Source organism: Pelobates fuscus, chromosome 6 (genome assembly GCF_036172605.1).
Source record: "Pelobates fuscus isolate aPelFus1 chromosome 6, aPelFus1.pri, whole genome shotgun sequence".
NCBI classification, from domain to species: Eukaryota; Metazoa; Chordata; class Amphibia; order Anura; family Pelobatidae; genus Pelobates; species Pelobates fuscus.
In genome coordinates this window covers 190,917,752-190,937,731 of record NC_086322.1, presented here as the reverse complement: position 1 = coordinate 190,937,731, position 19,980 = coordinate 190,917,752, and positions in this window count along the sequence as shown.

Here is a 19,980-nt window from a genome sequence, read left to right as displayed (position 1 = left end):
GTAAGGTAAGCGCTAATAATATAGTGAACAGGCAACGACCTTTTAGAGGGTAACCCTCTAACCCTCTATATAAGAGATACACAGTAAAGAGAAAGAAATGTTGCACCAGAAAATAAAATAAATAAAAATACAAATAATAAAAAATAAATTAAAATAAAATAAAATACAAAATAATAGGTAAGTTCCAATGAGTGTCAGGAGATAAGATGAGTATAGTCCCTAATTCCGCTGTGGGGGTAAGTTCTCTTGTTGTAGTAGTTCACACACCGTCTCGTGATATGGAAAACACAAGGAGAAAGGACCAATCGTGCGGAGTGTATACACTTAACCCCTTAAGACCGCAGGACGTACCATGCCGTCCTTAATTGGCCGGCTCTAAACGCCGCAGGACGGCATGGTACGTCCTGGGCGGTCTTACCCCCCACGTGGTCGGCGGCACATGGCCGCTGCAGGTCGGGGGGCATGCCTGGCCCCCCAGGTAGCCCCCCTGTGCCTGGGGACCGCGGTCTGCAGCTGCCGATCGCAGTGACAGGCTGTCACTGCGATCGGTATTTACCATGTGTCAGCCGATTTTAAAATCGGCTGACACATGTAGCCGCAGCATTTTCACTCTGCAGATCGCGGTCGGGGGACATGCCTGGCCCCCCAGGCAGTCCCCCTGCGGTCAGTGACCGCGATCTGCAGAGTATGATCGCAGGGAGAGGCTGTCTCTGCGATCTGAATGCAGAGACAGCGTCTCCCTGCGATCTGATCGCAGTGACAGCCTGTCACTGCGATCAGAGGTTACTATGTGTCAGCCTATTGGCTGACCCATAGTAACTGCAGGCAGTAACTGCAGAAGGATATTGATTAAATATATACATAATTATAATTATATATATATATATATTTTATAATAAAAAAATATGTAAAGACGTTAAAAAAAATAAAAAAAATAGATAAATAAATAATTAAATATATATATAGATATATGTGTGTAATTTCGTTCTAACTGTATTTTGATATTAATATATATATATATATATATAGATATCAAAATACACGTAGAACGAAATAATATATATATATGTATATACCTAAGTATATACGTATACATCACTATATGTATACCTATATATAAATAAAAATAATTGTAAAAAAATTATATACATATATATACTTACATATATACACACACACGTGTATATATAATAATTTTACATATATATTTATGTAATAATTTTACATAATTAGGTCCTTTTATTAATTACAATTTGCAGGACCTGCCTAACAACCCAGGCCGAAAGTATTGGGAATTTAATTTGCTAGCACTATATTTAACCCTATAACTTTCCAAGACACTATAAAACCTGTACATGGGGGGTACTATTTTACTCGGGAGACATCGCTGAACACAAATATTTGTGTTTCAAAACCGTAAATGTATTTCAACAATGATATCGTCAGGGAAAGTGAAATTTATTGCATTTTTCGCACACAAACGGCACTTACACTGACGATATTTTTGCTGTAATACTTTTTACTGTTTTGAAACACAAATATTTGTGTTCAGCAAAGTCTCCTGAGTATAACAGTACCCCTCATATACAGGTTTTATGGTGTTTTCAAAAGTTACAGAGTCAAATATAAGGCTTGCGTTTCAGTTTTTTCACAATGAAATTCGCCAGATTGGTTACTATATGTCTGTTCAACAATAATTTACCTCTTTCATATTAAATGCACCCACACTTATTATATATCATTTTATTCAGGGGAAACAGGGCTTTCATTTAACATCAAATATTTAGGTATGGAACATAACGTAATATGAATACAATATAAAAAAAATGAGAGAAAATACGATTTTTTTAAATTTTCTTAGTTCTATGTGACATTCTAACTGTGAATGTCATAATACTGTTTGCTTTTACTGCAATAAAATACACATATTTGTATTCAGCGATGTCTCACGTGTAAAACAGTACCCCCTATGTACAGGTTTTATGGTGTTTTGGGAAGTTACAGGGTCAAATATAGCATGTTACACTTTTCAGTTTTTTCACATTGAAATTTGCCAGTTTGGTTACGTTGCCTTTGAGACCGTATAGTAGCCCAGAAATAAGAATTACCTCCATAATGGCATACCATTTGCAAAAGTAGACAACCCAAGGTATTGCAAATGGGGTATGTTCAGTCTTTTTTAGTAGCTGGCAAATTTCAATGTGAAAAAACTGAAAAAGTGTAACATGCTATATTTGACCCTGTAACTTCCCAAAACACCATAAAACCTGTACATAGGGGGTACTGTTTTACACGTGAGACATCGCTGAATACAAATATGTGTATTTTATTGCAGTAAAAGCAAACAGTATTATGACATTCACAGTTAGAATGTCACATAGAACTAAGAAAATTAAAAAAAATCGTATTTTCTCTCATTTTTTTTATATTGTATTCATATTACGTTATGTTCCATACCTAAATATTTGATGTTAAATGAAAGCCCTGTTTCCCCTGAATAAAATGATATATAATAAGTGTGGGTGCATTTAATATGAAAGAGGTAAATTATTGTTGAACAGACATATAGTCAAAATCTGTGGTTTGTTTACATTTTTTTTGGTTCACAACTTGTACATTTGGCTGCCGTCTTAAGGGGTTAATGTAACAGTATTAAAAATATATATATTGCACTCACATTTGGATGAGCTATAGCCAGCTCAGGGTTTGTATGCATATAGCGGTATAATCCCCGCTTACAGGATATATTGGTGCTTGTCCTCCAGGGGGGTTGTCCAACTCTCAGGAGAAGAAGGAGATTAAAACAGCAGATAGTGCTCTCTGATGATATTCATAAGGTAGTGAATAAAATAAGTATACTCACAAGTAAAGTGCAGGTCACACTGCATTTTAGAAATAGCGTTAGTGGTATAATCCCCACTTCAGGATATGTAGTATAAAATGCCAGGAAAAAAATTAGAATAGTAATAATAGTGTGCATAAAATGACAGTGGTACAAATATCTAACCAAAAATCATTTATTTTATAAATAACACAATATAAATAACCATTAACGCGTTTCACCGCTGGGGCTTTATCAAAAAATTGCATTTTTTTTTATATTTTTTTATTTATTTTTTATTATTTTTATTTTTATTTATTTTATTTTCTGGCGCAACCTTTCTTTCTCTTTACAGTGTAGGTGATATACCTGCCTTGACCATGCTTTGCAGACCAGGTATCAGTGGTCAGATGGACCCTTGCCCCAACACTGTGTACCAGACCTGCCATTACTTCCTTTTGCACAATCGAGTACAGGTTGGGGATTGCCTTTTGTGCAAAGAAATTTCGTCCGGGTACCTTCCACTGCGGTGTCCCAATAGCCACACATTTTTTGAACGCCTCAGACTCCACCAGCTTGTATGGTAAAAGCTGGCGGGCTAATAGTTCAGACAAGCCAGCTGTCAGACGCTGGGCAAGGGGGTGACTTTCTGACATTGGCTTCTTACGCTCAAACATGTCCTTGACAGACAATTGACTGTGGGCAGATGAGCAGGAACTGCTCAAGGCGAGAGGCGGAGTGGCGGATGGTTGAGAGGGAGCAAGGTGGACAGCAGTGGTTGACGTGGCTGAAATTGCTGGACCAGGAGGAGGATGGCGGCTTTGAGTTTGTGTGCTGCTTGTACTCATGTGTTGATCCCATAGGCGTTTGTGATGTGCGATCATGTGCCTACGCAAAACAGTTGTACCTAGGTGGGTGTTTGACTTCCCACGACTCAGATTCTTTTGGCACAGGTTGCAAATGGCATCGCTGTTGTCAGAGGCAGACACACAAAAAAAAATTCCACACTGCTGAGCTCTGCAATGACGGCATTCTGGTGGTGGACACAGCATGCGTTGATTGGCGTGCTGTCGGGCTGACCCCGAGTGCCGATGCATGCTGTCTGACTGTGCCACTAGCTCCTTGAGATGACCTCCCCCTGCTTCCAACTCGTCTCCTCCTCCTCTCTGTCTCCCCATCTGAACTTTCGACCTGTTCTTCTTCTTGCCAAGCGGGCACCCACGTGACATCCATGGACACATCGTCATCATCAACCGCTTCACTTGTATCTGACAACTCAGCAAAGGAAGCAGCAGCGGGTACAACATCATCATCATCACACCGTACGTCCATGTGTGTAATGCTGCCTGACTGAGACATATCCCTGTTATCTACATCCTCTGGCAATAATGGTTGCACATCACTCATTTCTTCAAACGGATGTGTAAATAACTCCTCTGACAGATAAAGTGAAGTTGTGGTGCTAGTGTTGGTGGTGGCGGCAGGCGGGTGAGTGGTATATTGAGAGGTGCCCAAAGCTAAGCTGGAGGGGGATGGTGCGTCAAGGTTCCGAGCGGAAGCTGTAGAAGATTGGGTGTCCTGTGTTAGCCAGTCAACTATGTCCTCAGAATAGTTGGCAGAGGTTGGCAGAGTACACACTGTAGGCCTGACACACCCGCTTGAAGACAAGTAACTGCTATTCAATCTATAACAGTGAAAAACGTTTTTTGGTTTTAAATGCACGCTATTGTGACACCAGATATGAGTGGCATTGTGCACTTGCAGAGGTTGGCAGAGTAAACGCGGTAGGCCTGACACCCGCTTGCAGACAAGTAACTGCTATTCAATCTATAACAGTGAAAAAAGTTTTTTTGGTTTTAAATGCACGCTATTGTGACACCAGATATGAGTGGCAATGGTGCACTTGCAGAGGTTGGCAGAGTACACGCTGTAGGCCTGACACACCCGCTTGAAGACAGCTAACTGCTATTCAATCTATAACAGAGAAAAAAGTTTTTTGGTTTTAAATGCACGCTATTGTGACACCAGATATGAGTGGCAATGTGCACTTGCAGAGGTTGGCAGAGTACACGCTGTAGGCCTGACACACCCGCTTGAAGACAAGTAACTGCTATTCAATCTATAACAGTGAAAAAAGTTTTTTGGTATTAAATGCACGCTATTGTGACACCAGATATTAGTGGCAATGTGCACTTGCAGAGGTTGGCAGAGTGCACGCTGTAGGCCTGACACACCCGCTTGAAGACAGCTAACTGCTATTCAATCTATAACAGTGAAAAAAGTTTTTTGGTTTTAAATGCACGCTATTGTGACACCAGATATGAGTGGCAATGTGCACTTGCAGAGGTTGGCAGAGTACACGCTGTAGGCCTGACACACCCGCTTGAAGACAACTAACTGCTATTCAATCTATAACAGTGAAAAAGTTTTTTGGTTTTAAATGCACGCTATTGTGACACCAGATATGAGTGGCAATGTGCACTTGCAGAGGTTGGCAGAGTACACGCTGTAGGCCTGACACACCCGCTTGAAGACAAGTAACTGCTATTCAATCTATAACAGTGAAAAAAGTTTTTTTGTTTTAAATGCACGCTATTGTGACACCAGATATGAGTGGCAATGTGCACTTGCAGAGGTTGGCAGAGTACACGCTGTAGGCCTGACACACCCGCTTGAAGACAAGTAACTGCTATTCAATCTATAACAGTGAAAAAAGTTTTTGGTTTTCAATGCACGCTATTGTGACACTAGATTTGAGTGGCATTGTGCACTTGCAGAGGTTGGCAGAGTACACACTGTAGGCCTGACACCCGCTTGCAGACAAGTAACTGCTATTCAATCTATAACAGTGAGAAAAGTTTTTTGGTTTTAAATGCATGCTATTGTGACACCAGATATGAGTGGCATTGTGCACTTGCAGAGGTTGGCAGAGTACATGCTGTAGGCCTGACACCCGCTTGCAGACAAGTAACTGCTATTCAATCTATAACAGTGAAAAAAGTGTTTTGGTTTTAAATGCACGTTATTGTGACACCAGATATGAGTGGCAATGTGCACTTGCAGAGGTTGGCAGAGTATACGCTGTAGGCCTGACACCCGCTTGAAGACAACTAACTGCTATTCAATCTATAACAGTGAAAAAAAAGTTTAGGGGGTTTTAAATGCACGCTATTGTGCCACCAGATATGAGTGGCACTGTGCGCTGGCAGAGTACACGCTGTTGGCCTGACACACAGACGCTTGCAGACAACTAACTGCTATTCAATCTATAACAGTGAAAAAAAATGTTTTGTTTTTAAATGCACGCTATTGTGACACCAGATATGAGTGGCACTGTGCACTGGCAGAGGTTGGCAGAGTACACGCTGTAGGCCTGACACACAGACGCTTGGAGACAACTAACTGCTATTCAATCTATGACAGTGAAAAATGTTTTTGTTTTTAAATGCAAGCTATTGTGACACCAGATATGAGTGGTGGCACTGGGCAAGTGGGCACAGTATCCACTGTGAGCCTGACACAGAAGCTGGCAGGCAGGCAGGCAACTGCAATTAGATTACACAAAAAAAAAGCAGACTGATGTTCTAGCCCTAAAAAGGGCTTTTTGGGGTGCTGTCCTTACAGCAGAGATCAGATGAGTCCTTCAGGACTGTAGTGGACACTGAATACACTAGCCTAGCTATACATTTCCCTATCAAATGAGTAGCAGCTACACTTTCCCTCCTCTATCCAAGAATGCAACTTCAGAATGAATCTAAAATGGATGCTGTACAGGAGGTGGGAGGGTCTGGAAGGGAGGGTCTGCTGCTAATTTGCTGGAATGTGTCTGCTGACTGTGAGGCACAGGGTCAAAGTTTAGTCAATGATGACGAATAGGGGGCGGATCGAACTGCGCATGTGTTCACCCGCCGTGGCGAACGCGAACACGCTATGTTCGCCGGGAACTATTCGCCAGCGAACAGTTCGGTACATCACTAATTACTACATTTCACACAGGTTTGGTAGGAGCCAATTTGTTTTGGTAAAACATGTTAGATGAAACAAGAGTCAGGAGTCCCCTTTATGAGAAGGGATTTTTAGTAAGGGGAACTTCTCCGGATATTACGCCATTGAATAAAACCTTTTTTAAAATCCCTTATAACTTGTGGTAAATTATCTTATCACATATTCATCACAATCTAATTCTGTCCAGGCACAGCTAGAACATACTTTGCAGATGGAGAGGAGAATCAGAAATACTGTTTATTTGGCTAACATGGAGCCAAGATGGAGGTTTCCAGTTGCAGGATAGAGTAGTATGGGTTTTTACATCTAATTTAATATTTCACACCTCACAAACACATTTGTTAAAGGAACACCCCAAGTACCTTAGCCATTACAGGACCATTTTAAATGTTTTGACAACTTACCTTGGTACTTTCTTGGTACTCTTATTAGAAGCCAGATGACTTTATAGAATACATTATGGCAGATTCAGGACATTGCTCTTTGCCTAGGAATGCTCAGCTAATGCAAGGTCCTGCATTGCCCTTGCACAACATGACCTTAGCAAGTACTAACTGCAGAAAGCAGTAATGATTTTAAGTTTTGAGTGTTTATTTAAATAAAGGGGATAAATAAACATGATACAAATCCTAGGGAAGTGTTTGTTTCTCTTATTTAGTGCACCACCCATATCACAACAGACTATGTGTATATATATATTAGACAATTAGTAATGCTAAATAAAATATGTCATATGTATAGGACGTGCACCTATGTTTGCAGTTAAAAATGAGTGTATTTCTGTTTGTAGTCTTTGCTAGGCTTACACTAATCAGCCACAACATTAAAACCACCTGCCTAATATTGTGTAGGTCTACATGAATGAGATGACCCAAGGTTTCCCAGCAGAAAATTGCCCAGAGCATAAAACTGCCTCTGTATGACTTCTTCCCATAGTGCATCCTGCTGCCTCCAAACAGACAGAGTTCTCCACTCTCATGAGCTCCTTGGAGCGTTGCCATTGTAACTATGGCATCATTACGAACTGTCCAGCTAGCAAGAGAATTAGGTCCTTCTGGCTCCTCCTCTCCCATTGCTTTCTGAAAGTAAAGTGCCTGTTGGCAAGTCAAGGAGAGTGTTGGTTGCTCCACTAGCCCAGGCACTTTGAAAGTACTGGCTCTGCATGGGGCAGCAGGGGAGATCCTCTGATCTCCTCTGTCAGTTTCAGCCCATGGCCATTGCCATCAACCAGGCATTGTCCGGTTTTCTCAATGGCCAGTTCAGGCCTGGTACTAACCACTGCATACCAGGAACACCCCACAAGACTTGCAGTTTTGGAGATGCTCTGACACAGTCATCTAGCCATCACTATTTGGCCCTAGTGAAAATCACTAGATTTTTTCACTTGATAATATCTCCTGCTTCCAAAACACGAAATTCAAGAACTGACTGTTCACTTGCTGCCCAATATATCCCAATCTTTGACATGTGCCATTGTAAAGGTATAGTCAATGTTATTCACTTCACCTTACAGTGGTTTTAATGCTGTAGCTGATCAGTGTATATGTAATAGTAGTGAATAATCCTGACATTTCCAAACTGAAATATATATTCGTAAAATATACACCTGCAAGTATTTTCCTAGTGATATTAAACATGTTCATGCAGGAATCTTTTCTATGTTTGTGGAATTGTTGGACCAATTATTTTTAGTTTTGAAGTTTGGAGGGTTAAAGGGACACTGTAGGCACCCAGACGACTGCTGCCCATTGGAGTCATCTGGGTGCTTTGCCCTTCTCCCCTCAGCCCTGTTTGTCAAAACACTGTGGTTTTGGAGTAATGTTTTGATTACAGGGCTAATCCAACCGCTAGCTGCTGTCTCTCAAACAGCCACTAGATGGTGGTTCCATGTTCTTAGAGCACGAAAAGTGTTTTAAATGACGTTCGATGTCTCCACGCTCTGCATGAGGATGTTGAGCATCGCAGGAATCCCCATAGGAAAGCATTGAATAGCAACCGGCGGCGGGGGAGGAGCATGGACGGAGCTGAGCCAGTGACCAGAGACCTTGGCGCTGTACCCAGGTAAGTGACTGAACTGGTTATTAACCCCTTCAGGACTGTGTGAGGGGGCATTGACAGAAGGAAAAAACTATAGTTTTCCTTTAATGCTAGCTCTATGATATGCCTGGGCATTTTTGCAGATTGCCAATTGCAATTGGTACAATAAAGGGCTAAACATTTTTTTCAAAATCCCCACATTCCCCTAATTTGTTATGTATAGATCAAGGGAGTTATTTTTTTATTTTATTGTTTTAAAGAGTAATGCGCTTTGGATTTCTGATGGTATACAGACTGTCTAAATGCTAAGGGAATATAATTCATTCTAAACCCAGACATTTGTGACAGAGAAGATTAAATAATTTAATTTTACTTTCGATATTGTATAAGATCCCATTGTGAGTTAGAGGTCATACTTAGTTTATGAACTGTCATATTAGAAATTATAGCAGAATTGCCAGACACATAGTATGAAGAAAGCCCAAAGAAACTCTTTGAACTGACAGAAAACTTAAATTATAAATAACCATAAAGATAAGCTAAATGATGTCAAAATAGCCACCAGGAAAAGTTAACTCTTCCCTGGATAGGAATGTTTAGTGGGACGAGACTGCCCTCTATAGACCAAACACTTAAATTGCTATCTGGAAGGTAGCCACACCTCCAGTTTTCTATTGGTCTATCACCTAGTGAATTTTCCCTTTAAAAAGTTAAGACAAAGGGAAGAGAGAGGTATGCAAAGGAAGCAAAGAAGCAAGGAGGTTAGCAGTCGGGGGCAATGCAGAGAAATCCATGACAGATATCCACTCCAGGGCACTCAGAATTTCTTACACACCAATCACACATCCATCCATTTCCCGAGACTACCTACTCATCAGATGAGAATGTCTCCTCAACTGGTAATTATACTGGTTTCATTTAATTAATCTAATTTAATAAAACATTTCTAATAGCATGATATATGACTGGATAAATCACGATCAGATTTCGATATTTAGAAATCTTAGTTAACTAAAGAATATATAGTTATAATATCCCAATCTGCAGATGGGAAAATAATAATTATGTATTAATGTGACATATCACATGTTAGCATATCGCAATATTTATCCAGGTGTATTGATTTGCTCTAAAATAAGATAAAATATCTGTTTAGGCAAGTTAAAATTCTGCTTATAGAACATGGTAGATTACTCTTTTGGATGGTTCCAGGAAATGACTAATGAGCTGGTTTAAATGTTATTTTATTTAAAATTACATGAGAATAGATCTTAATTACCTAGGAGGTATAGCCAGCATTGAAAGGGTTATTCTAACTGTCAGCGAAAGTTTTATGGCCTTAAGCTGCAAGCTCTGTGTGTGTAAGTTTCACTTTCATTTTTCTGTGAAATACTATCATAAATCATTGTCAACCATTGGAATGTATTGCCATGGTATTGTATACTATGTTATACTGAATATTCATTGATTATTATCACGCATGTTACATATTATTATTATTTAATTTGTCACAATAAATTGTATCTATTTTTATAACAAATTGTGATTTTATTTATATGGAATACATTTCACTTACACGATAACGATCTTTGGGATCTGAGAATTGAAATAGTGGGCAATTTTCAACTGTTTACTATTATCATCCCATCAATATCCCCACACATTGGAGGCATGCTGCTGAGATCGTTTAAGTTGAAATTATATTCCGTATACAATAATATTGGTGTAATTCATGCAATTTAATCTTGATATAGAAAACAGTTTTGTATTGAGATTAAATTAGTGTATAAAAATATGGCCAGTGGCAGCGATGCATCTGTAACAGATAATACTGAAATAATTGAAGACCTAAGAAAAAATGCTCTAGTCCATATTCATAAACATATGAAAAATGACTCAAGCTATGAGGTTTGGTTGAAAAGCATAGAATGGGAAGCTAAACACACCATTCTAAGTGATGAACACATAATAACATATCTTAAAGAAATTGCTGGACAAAAGAACATAGAAAGGAAAATGGCATTCATAATACACTCTTGGCCTTTCTTTATGACAGCACTTCTTAAGACGTTAGATGAAAGCAAGTCACTGAATGCAAAATTGGACACGTACAGTGACCATCTGGGCATTCAGGATGGTAAATACCAAGATTTACTTGCTGAGCATAAAACTCGTCAGGCTGATCATGAAAAAGAAATGAAAGCTTTGACGGATAAATGTGCACAGGAAATAAATCAGCTTAAAACGCAATTGGATGAGTATGAAGAGGAGAGTCAGAAATCAGACAGTGAAGTTAGCAGCCATCATTCTGTGCCAAAAAGTTGCACAAAAAGGCAAGAAAAGACTATCTGTAAATCCCCTCATTGTTATGATTTTCCCACACCAGACCTGGTTTTCATAAAACAGTCTCAAAGTAAAGACGTGAGTAATTCAGAAATGTCGCCTGTGAAACAGAATTCTCCATCTCCTGGCATTGCCAAAAAATCTTGGCAATCTTGGGCAGAACAGTTTGAATAGACTGTCTTGGCCAAACTTGAGAGGGGGAATCCAGTTCAAGGTGATAGGAATGAAAACAGACATGGTTCTGTACACTGGCAGGATTCTGATGCTGATCAGAATTGTGACAGTGAACGAGAAGCTCAGAGTGATTGGAGTAAAAGTGATTGCACTGTCCACTCTGAAGGCCATGTGACTGATATGCCATCTGCACTGTTGTACGGGTCTAATTACTCTTCAGCAGACAGATCGCATAGACGTTTACCCAGACACAGGGAAAACAGAAACAGAGATCGTAAATTAACGACGCCTGTTTATGAAACGCCAAAGGTTATTAAATTCCTTAGAGAGACTGTCCCACAATTTTCTAGAGGTTCAGGAAACATATCTGAACATCTGGAAAAATATGATAGAGCCATGAATTCATTGGGCATGTATGATGACATCCATAAGAAATGGTTCATCACGTGGACCTTTGATTCAATGTGCCTTGTTTATCTAGAAAGTCTTCAAGCTATACAGTTAATGTCCTGGTCCAAGATGAAATATGAAATAATCATGGAATATGGTAAGTATAAAAGCATTGCTTCTGCAAAGAAGGCGCTTTATAACTTAAAGTGCCGTCCAGTTCAAAGCCCCAGAGAATTTTTAATAATTCTTAAAAATGCATACTCCGTGGCCCAAAGTAAACCCAGGTATGAAAGTACAGACTTCAAAGATCTGTATTTTCATGCCATGCCGGTAAACATACAAATGAATCTCGCAAGAGATTATGATTGTAAGTTACCATTAGAATGGCTAGTCAGTCAGTGCATGAATGTGTATACTATACACCATGCACATGACGAAAATCAGCCAAAGGTAAAGCAACCTGGTGATAAAATGGTGTCAGAGACTAAAATTCAGTTAGGTTTAGAAACCCAACAGAAAAAGAGGACCTATTCCGAGGTTTTGAAAACACCAAAACCTCAGAAACAGGAAAACGCCAGAAGCAATTCTGCAAATTCCTCTGATAACTCTGAAAAATCCAATGCCAATGGGAATAAACGCCCTTGGGTTAATAAGAACCAAGGCAATTCCCAATGGAGAAGGAATCCTCAGGGAAATAGGAGATATGGAAACAGAAACAACCAATCTGCTTCCAATAACTCCCAACAGTCTCAGCCATCCCAGCCAAATTCTAATGGGCAAAGACAAAACGGCAATGGGGGAAATAATTTGCGTCGTCAGGTTGGTCAATTGACAGACCAGATGGGCAAATTAATGGAGGAAATGACAAAGATTAACCAAGTCTTTGCCAATAATCCTTTTTTAGGGACAGCTCCAATTGCAGAGCCACCTGTACAACTACAGCAGCAACAACAAGTGCCGCAGCAAATATAGCTACTGTGACTAAACAGGCTAGGTTGTCAATAGATGTAATGCCTAACCCTGTTTCCTTTCCAGGTACTCACAGTCAAATAAACAATAGTTGTGTTAGGAAACCTATTGCCTACCCCGTCACTTCACTTCCGGGTGAAGGAGGCGCAACGTGTTCCTCTGTTTTTTCATTTCAGCCAAAGGCTAAAATAGCCCCAGCAGCCACTAGCTTCCAGGATCCAGACCTGAAAGGGTTAACTGATGAGATGCCGACCACTAGTTCCCGCTTGACAGTTCAAGATAATCCTAAAAAGGATGGGCCTGTGGGTAAGACTGAGCATTCCTCGGTACAGGTAGAAACTGCTGCTGTGACCGGTAATGTATGGAAAACAAGTAATATGTTGACACATTCTAAATTCTTATGTGAATTAGAAAAACATGAAGGAAGGTACTACATGTCTGTAGAAATCCAGGATTCGCTACCCCAGCCTTTCAAAGGGTTAATAGATACTGGTTCCCAAGCCACTATCTTATCCAATACCTACTTCCAGCAGGTAATGGACTTAGCACGGATAAGCCGAAGCTAAGACATTTCCCCAATGCTCTGTTGAGTGTAGGAGGAAATGCACTTCATGTTATTGGCAATACCTGGTTAAAGTTTAAAATAGGTAACAAAACCTTTAGACACCTGGTTATAGTGGTAGATCTCCCCTATAACCGACTGATTCTGGGTATAGACATACTCAGAAGACTTAACACAATTATAGACTGTGTAAATGGAATTGTATGGTCACAAGCTAAGGTTCCTATAACCTATGAGAAATCACATGTACAATCTGATCGTAACTGCCATGTGATAGAAGAAAGACCTGACTCGATAGAGGTACATTTTAGGAATAGTCATTTTAGGAATAGACATGACTATCCTGCAGGTGAATGATGCAATCGCACCTGTAGATGAGCATTCTGTTAGAGAGGATCCAGAATGTCTCTCTGGAAGGTGATGTTTTAACCATTTCTCTCCACAGGGACTAAGTTGAATCTGTCGATCTGGCAGGTCATGCTCAATTCCTTGCCAGAATTGAAAGGGTTAATGACAACTTATTCTTTCCTATTCAGATAAATGACTTAGGAAGAAATAGGAATGCAAAGCTGGACTTACAGAGTGAGAACAGCTATATTAGCAAAAGTCTGTTAAAGCAGATCGCTAATCCTAAAATGACCAGGTACGCTTCCCCACATGACAGGTGGATCCAGAACATAGATGGCGAATCAGAGAGTCACAATGTGATAGCAAAATGTTTACTATCTATTTCCATTGGAAATAAGACAGTTAAACATTTATTCCTAGTGATAGACGAACCTCGCTATCAGGTTTACATCGGCAATGATGTCATACATCGCTTTGCCATACACCTTGACCTGATTAATTCCAACTTGTGGACAAGGTTAAAAGGTAATCCTTGTGGATACCTACACGAGGAAACCGCCCTGAAATCTGGACAAATACTACTATATGCGGTAAGTATCCAAGTGCCTGATGACATAACCATTCCACAAGGGACAAGTAACTTTCTTTTACCCCTACAGGTCAAGGAGGGTCAGAGATTAGAAAACTCTGATGCCCTAATCTGTTTATCCAACAGGATACAACAATTAGGGATGGTGGTAACGCATACACCAATGGTAAGTATTGGTAAGACTCCCACCTATATAATGGTCAACAATGTTACACCCAATAGTGTTACTTTACCAAAAGGAACATTATTACGTCTAGCATTGGATGCTGAATACTATACATTTGGTTTCCAAAACCAAATTATAGGCCTCATCCCTGAAGAATACTTAACTGAGGACGAAATTGTTGATCAAATATTCCATTCCTCCCCAGAAGGATTATTCACTATCCTAACTGTGTATCCCTTCAACGTCGAAGAAGGCTCGTATAAAATCGAAGAAGCATCAATCACCTTCGATCATCCGCTCAATGAGCAGGAATAACAAGAGTATCACGACCAAAGAGAAAAGGTAAGTCAACACTGAACTGACCTAACTTCTAGGCTTGAAGAAGCTTATGAGATAGGCCAGCCTGAAATCTTTCCAGGATTTCAGGAAAGGCTAGAAGAGCAAATATTTTTAGCTGACGGTTGCTCCAACGATGCTGAGTGACAGCAGCTAAAGGAAATCCTTTTGGAATTCCAATATATTTTTGCCAAAGATTCCTACGACTGTGGGTTAACTAACCTCCACGTAGTCCTGCATGGACTCTATCCTTACAGGGATGGCCGTTAGAAGTCCATTAGAAACATAATAAGAGAAGCCCAGTTGCCCAAGGTTTAGCAGAATTACATGACTGTACTGCTCCATCTCTGGATGATAATGACACCGGAGATGACTTCCTAGAAGAGCAATTGCTATCCCCTTATAAAGTTTATGACGAGGAATACTGTCGACCACTACCGTGGGTATACATTGATGGTTGTTCATATCACCACACCGCTGGTGCTGAACGGAAGTTAGTTGCAGGTATCGGAATCGCCTGGATAGGTGATTATCCCAATGTATCTATAGGATACAATATTGGTTCCAAAAGCAGTCAGATAGCCGAACTCTGTGCAGTATATAAGACCATTCAAATGGCAATAGAATATGGTATCACAGAATTTGTTATCATAACTGATTCCAACTATGTTCGCAACAGTTTCGTCGAATATCTGCCTAGCTGGAAACTTAACCAAATGCTGAAAAGCAATAACATACCTATTAAACATGGGACATTGTTTTGTAAAATCGATGAGTTGGTTAAGGAAAATGGTTTAACCATATATTGGAAGAAAACCAAAGGCCATTCTAAGATAGAAGGTATTGACAAGGATGGTAATGACTTAGCCGATTCACTGGCAAAACAAGCAGCCATCAATGGTGAAACCCTAAACATTGATTATCTTATGGGTTCAATTCATGTTGAAGCCACAACTAGACGTCAGGCTAGAGATAATGCCGACTTAAATGTCGTGCAATGTGTCAGGGCTCCGCGGGCAGCGGTGAGGGGAGGCTGCAATCCGCTCGCAGCACTCACCCTCGGTCCGTCCCTCCTCTTACCGGTCGGCGAGCGGCGTCCTCTCCTCTTGACACGCCGCTCGCGTCCTCTCCTCCTCCTCCCCCCAGCGGCAGCATGTCTAACACTGCACGCTGGGAGCCAGCACCCATATCAGTACGCCGGGGTCACTCACGTGACCCGGCGTTAAAGCGACAGTACAAAAATCACAGTGGGGGGTATAGATACCCCCCACGTGTGTTTGTTAATTCTGATTGGAAGTTATCCAATCAGAATTAAGGCTAGGATATGTATACTTACCTTTCCTGCCTCTCAGTGCCCTGTTGTGGTCTTTGCTTTATGTATTGATACTGAACGTGTGCTTTCTGGTTACGTACTCTCTGGCTTGTTATACTGACTTTGTGACTTTCTCCTACCCTTTGACCTCGGCTTGTTTCTCGTTATTCTGTTTTCTGGTTCCCCTTACTCGGCTTATCTCCTGACTATTCTGTGTGTGCTTAGCCCGGCCACTCTAAGGTCCGGTACTGCACACTTTCTGTGTGTGTGTCTGTGTGTGTGTTAGCGTGTTGGGTTCCCCGAATCGTGACATAATGGAGTCAAGAAACTCCTAGTGAGGACCTGATTAACAGTCAGAAGAACGATCCCGTCATAGGCATATTCTATAAACATATAGAAGACCCTACTGCCAATCCCATCACAGATGAGGATTGCAAAGATAATGAAGATTTACGAATCTTGATGAGATATAAAGTCCAATTTAGTATCATGGATGGGTTGCTGATCAGAACTTCTTAACATGGTATTCAACAATGGGTAGTCCCAACTGTATACCGAGGGTTAATGCTCCAACACGCACATGATGCATCTACATCTGGGCATCGTGGTGATAAGAGCACATATGAGATATTGCGTGATTATGCATATTGACCACACATGTTAAGAGTTGTTAAGACATACTGTCAGGGATGCTTGATTTGTCTGCAATATCAACCCCATGGTCCAACCCATCGTGCACCACTTCAGAAGAGGGGGGTGTCATTACCCTGGTCTGATATTCAAATTGACTTTATAGGTCCTGTAACAAGATCTTCAAGAGGTAACAAATACATGTTAACCGTTACATGTATGTACACAAAGTTGATAGAGTGTTTGCCTTGTAAAGAGAACACGAGTACCGTATGCGCCACTTTGTTGATTAACCATGTCTTTTCCAGGTTCGGTCTGCCTCAAAGAATTGAGTCAGACAGAGGTAGTCATTTTACCAGCGAAGTAATGGCTAAGATGTGGAACATTCTAGGTGTTAAACGAAAGCTACATATTGCATACCGCGCTGCGTCTAGCGGGGGGTAGAGCGATATAACCAGTCTATCGTTAATATTCTGAAGAAGTATGTTAAGGAGTCTGATAAAGACTGGGACATTAAATTGCCCCTAGTTTTAATGGCGATTAGAGCTACACCTAGCACTGCTACCAAATTGTCACCTTTTGAATTGATGACAGGAAGAAAGATGGTTTTACCACAGCATTTACTAGATCGTACTTTAGATCATAACTTGATCAATGCTGCCACTACGCATCAGTATATCGAAGATTTGCGCAAGCATTTACAGCATGCGTTTGCTTTTGCCCAAAAGAATCTAGAAAAAGCAGCAACAGGGGTTAAGACCTATTACGATTTAAAAACCACAAAAAAGGAATATGAGATCACAGATCAAGTCTATCTGTATAACTTTGCGCAAAATCAAGTCAAGGAAAATAAATGCTTGATTCACATGGTATTGTATGATGTGAAATGTTGTGATGTGCCATGATCTCATGTACGTTCATGTCATTAACCATTTCCTTGCCATCCAATAACTACATTTTCTAAGCAGGTTACTAGCTTGTTTAACTGCTATAGGCATATTGCTGAGGAGTCAGTAATAAATGTAGTGAGGGATGAAGTTATAAAAATAGAATTAGAGAGAATACATATGTTGATGAATCGTAATAATGTGTTGTCCTAGGCCAAGTGATGTCACACTGTTATAAGTTTGTATGCTTAACAAACCTTGAATCATTAGTAGATAAGTCTAAAACGAGTTCCTGATCTGTGACTGTCGAAAGATGTCCAAGAAGGATGTGGCGTGTTTCTGGATCGTACTGCTCCTGTGGCAAGAGCTACGGACCGACCCGATCGCAGAGATGGGACCATCCTCCGGCATCCTGATTCAAGAGACACCAGGGTTCATCTTGACAGAGAAGAGGATCCTGACCCGACGTGTGTTCGTCAGCTTGGACCCCAAGATTTCCATTGAGAAGGCATACAACATTTCATCGATGCAGCTTCCTGAGTTACAGACTTGGTACCAGATGCACCTCCAAAGAGCACAGGACCGTGTGCGAAACATCTTGGAGCAAGCCCGGAAACCATTTGTATCCAGTTCTATTTCGATGAGCATCCGACCCAAAAGGTTCCTCACCGCTATAATTGTTGCATTAGTTTGTGCCACTGTCGGTGCAGTTGTCGCAACTGTAATGTCTGCAGTCAACTCTATTACTGTCCAAAAGCTGGATATGGAAATCTAAGCGCTAAAGCAACACATTAACAATATTCATCAGGTGATAAACCAGCAAAGAACACTTCTCCAAGACATGTTAACTATTGTGCAAGACACAGTTGTTACAACAAATTTGCATTCGGAGTTACCGTATATACTCGAGTATAAGCCGACCCGAATATAAGCCGAGGCCCCTAATTTTATCCAAAAAAACTGGGAAAACTTATTGACTCGAGTATAAGACTAGGGTGGGAAATGCAGCAGCTACTGGTAAATTTCTAAATAAAATTAGATCCTAAAAAAAATATATTAATTGAATATTTATTTACAGTGTGTGTATAATGAATGCAGTGTGTGCGTATGTGTGTGTGTATGAGTGCAGCGTGTGTGTATGAGTGCATCGTGTGTGTATGAGTGCAGCGTGTGTGTATGAGTGCAGTGTGTGTGTGCATGAGTGCAGTGTGTGTGTGTATGAATGCAGTGTGTGCAGGGCCGGTGCAAGGATATTTGCCGCCGTAGGCAAAAAAAAATTTGCCGCCCCCTCCCCCCCCCCATATGTCCTGACTTCCCCTCCTCCTCCCTCAGTGGTCCTTACCTCCCCACCCCCGTGTTCCTTCACCCCCCCCCAGTGGTCCTGACTCACCCCTCCCCTAGTGGTCCTTACCCTCCCCTCCCCTAGTGGTCCTTACCCTCCCCTCCCCTAGTGGTCCTTACTTCCCCCTCCCCTCCCATAGTGGTCCTTACTTCCCCCTCCCCTCCCATAGTGGTCCTTATCCCACCCCCTCCCTCTCATAGTGGTCCTTATCCCCCTTCTCCCTCCCATAGTGTTCCTTAACCCCCCCATCCCTCCCATAGTGGTCCATATACCCCCCCCTCCCTCCCATAGTGGTCCTTATCCCACCCCCTCCCATAGTGGTCCTTATACCCCCCCTCCCTCCCATAGTGGTCCTTATACCCCCCTCCCTCCCATAGTGGTCCTTATCCCCCCCCCTCCCTCCCATAGTGGTCCTTATCCCCCTTTTTTTGTTATTAATTTTTTTATTATTATTATTATTTTTTATTTTATTTATATATTTATTTATTTTCGTCCCCCCTCCCTGCTTGATATATGGCAGGGAGGGGGGCTCCTTCCCTGGTGGTCCAGTGGCAGTTCAGTGGGGGGGAGAGGGGGGCTGGCAGAGCTGTAACTTACCTGTTCTGCAGCTCCTGTCAGCTCTCTCCTCCTCTGCGCCGTCCGTGCAGCTCCTTCTATCAGCTCACACTGTAAGTCTCGCGAGAGCCGCGGCTCTCGCGAGACTTACACTGGGAGCTGACCGAGGTGCTGAACGGACGGCGCAGAGGAGGAGAGAGCTGACAGGAGCTGCAGAACAGGTAAGTTACAGCTCTGCCAGCCCCCCTCTCCCCCGGTCTGTATTATGGCAATGCAAATTGCCATAATATAGACAGTGACTCGAGTATAAGCCGAGTTGGGGTTTTTCAGCCCAAAAAATGGGCTGAAAAACTCGGCTTATACTCGAGTATATACGGTAATTGCCAAATCCACTGAATTGCACCAAAGTCATGACTTATTTAAGCGTGAACTTCTATTTCTGCATGACCCAATATTGTTCCACACACTTGCTTTTCTTGACGAAGTGCAAACTGGAATGATCGAATTGGCAGGG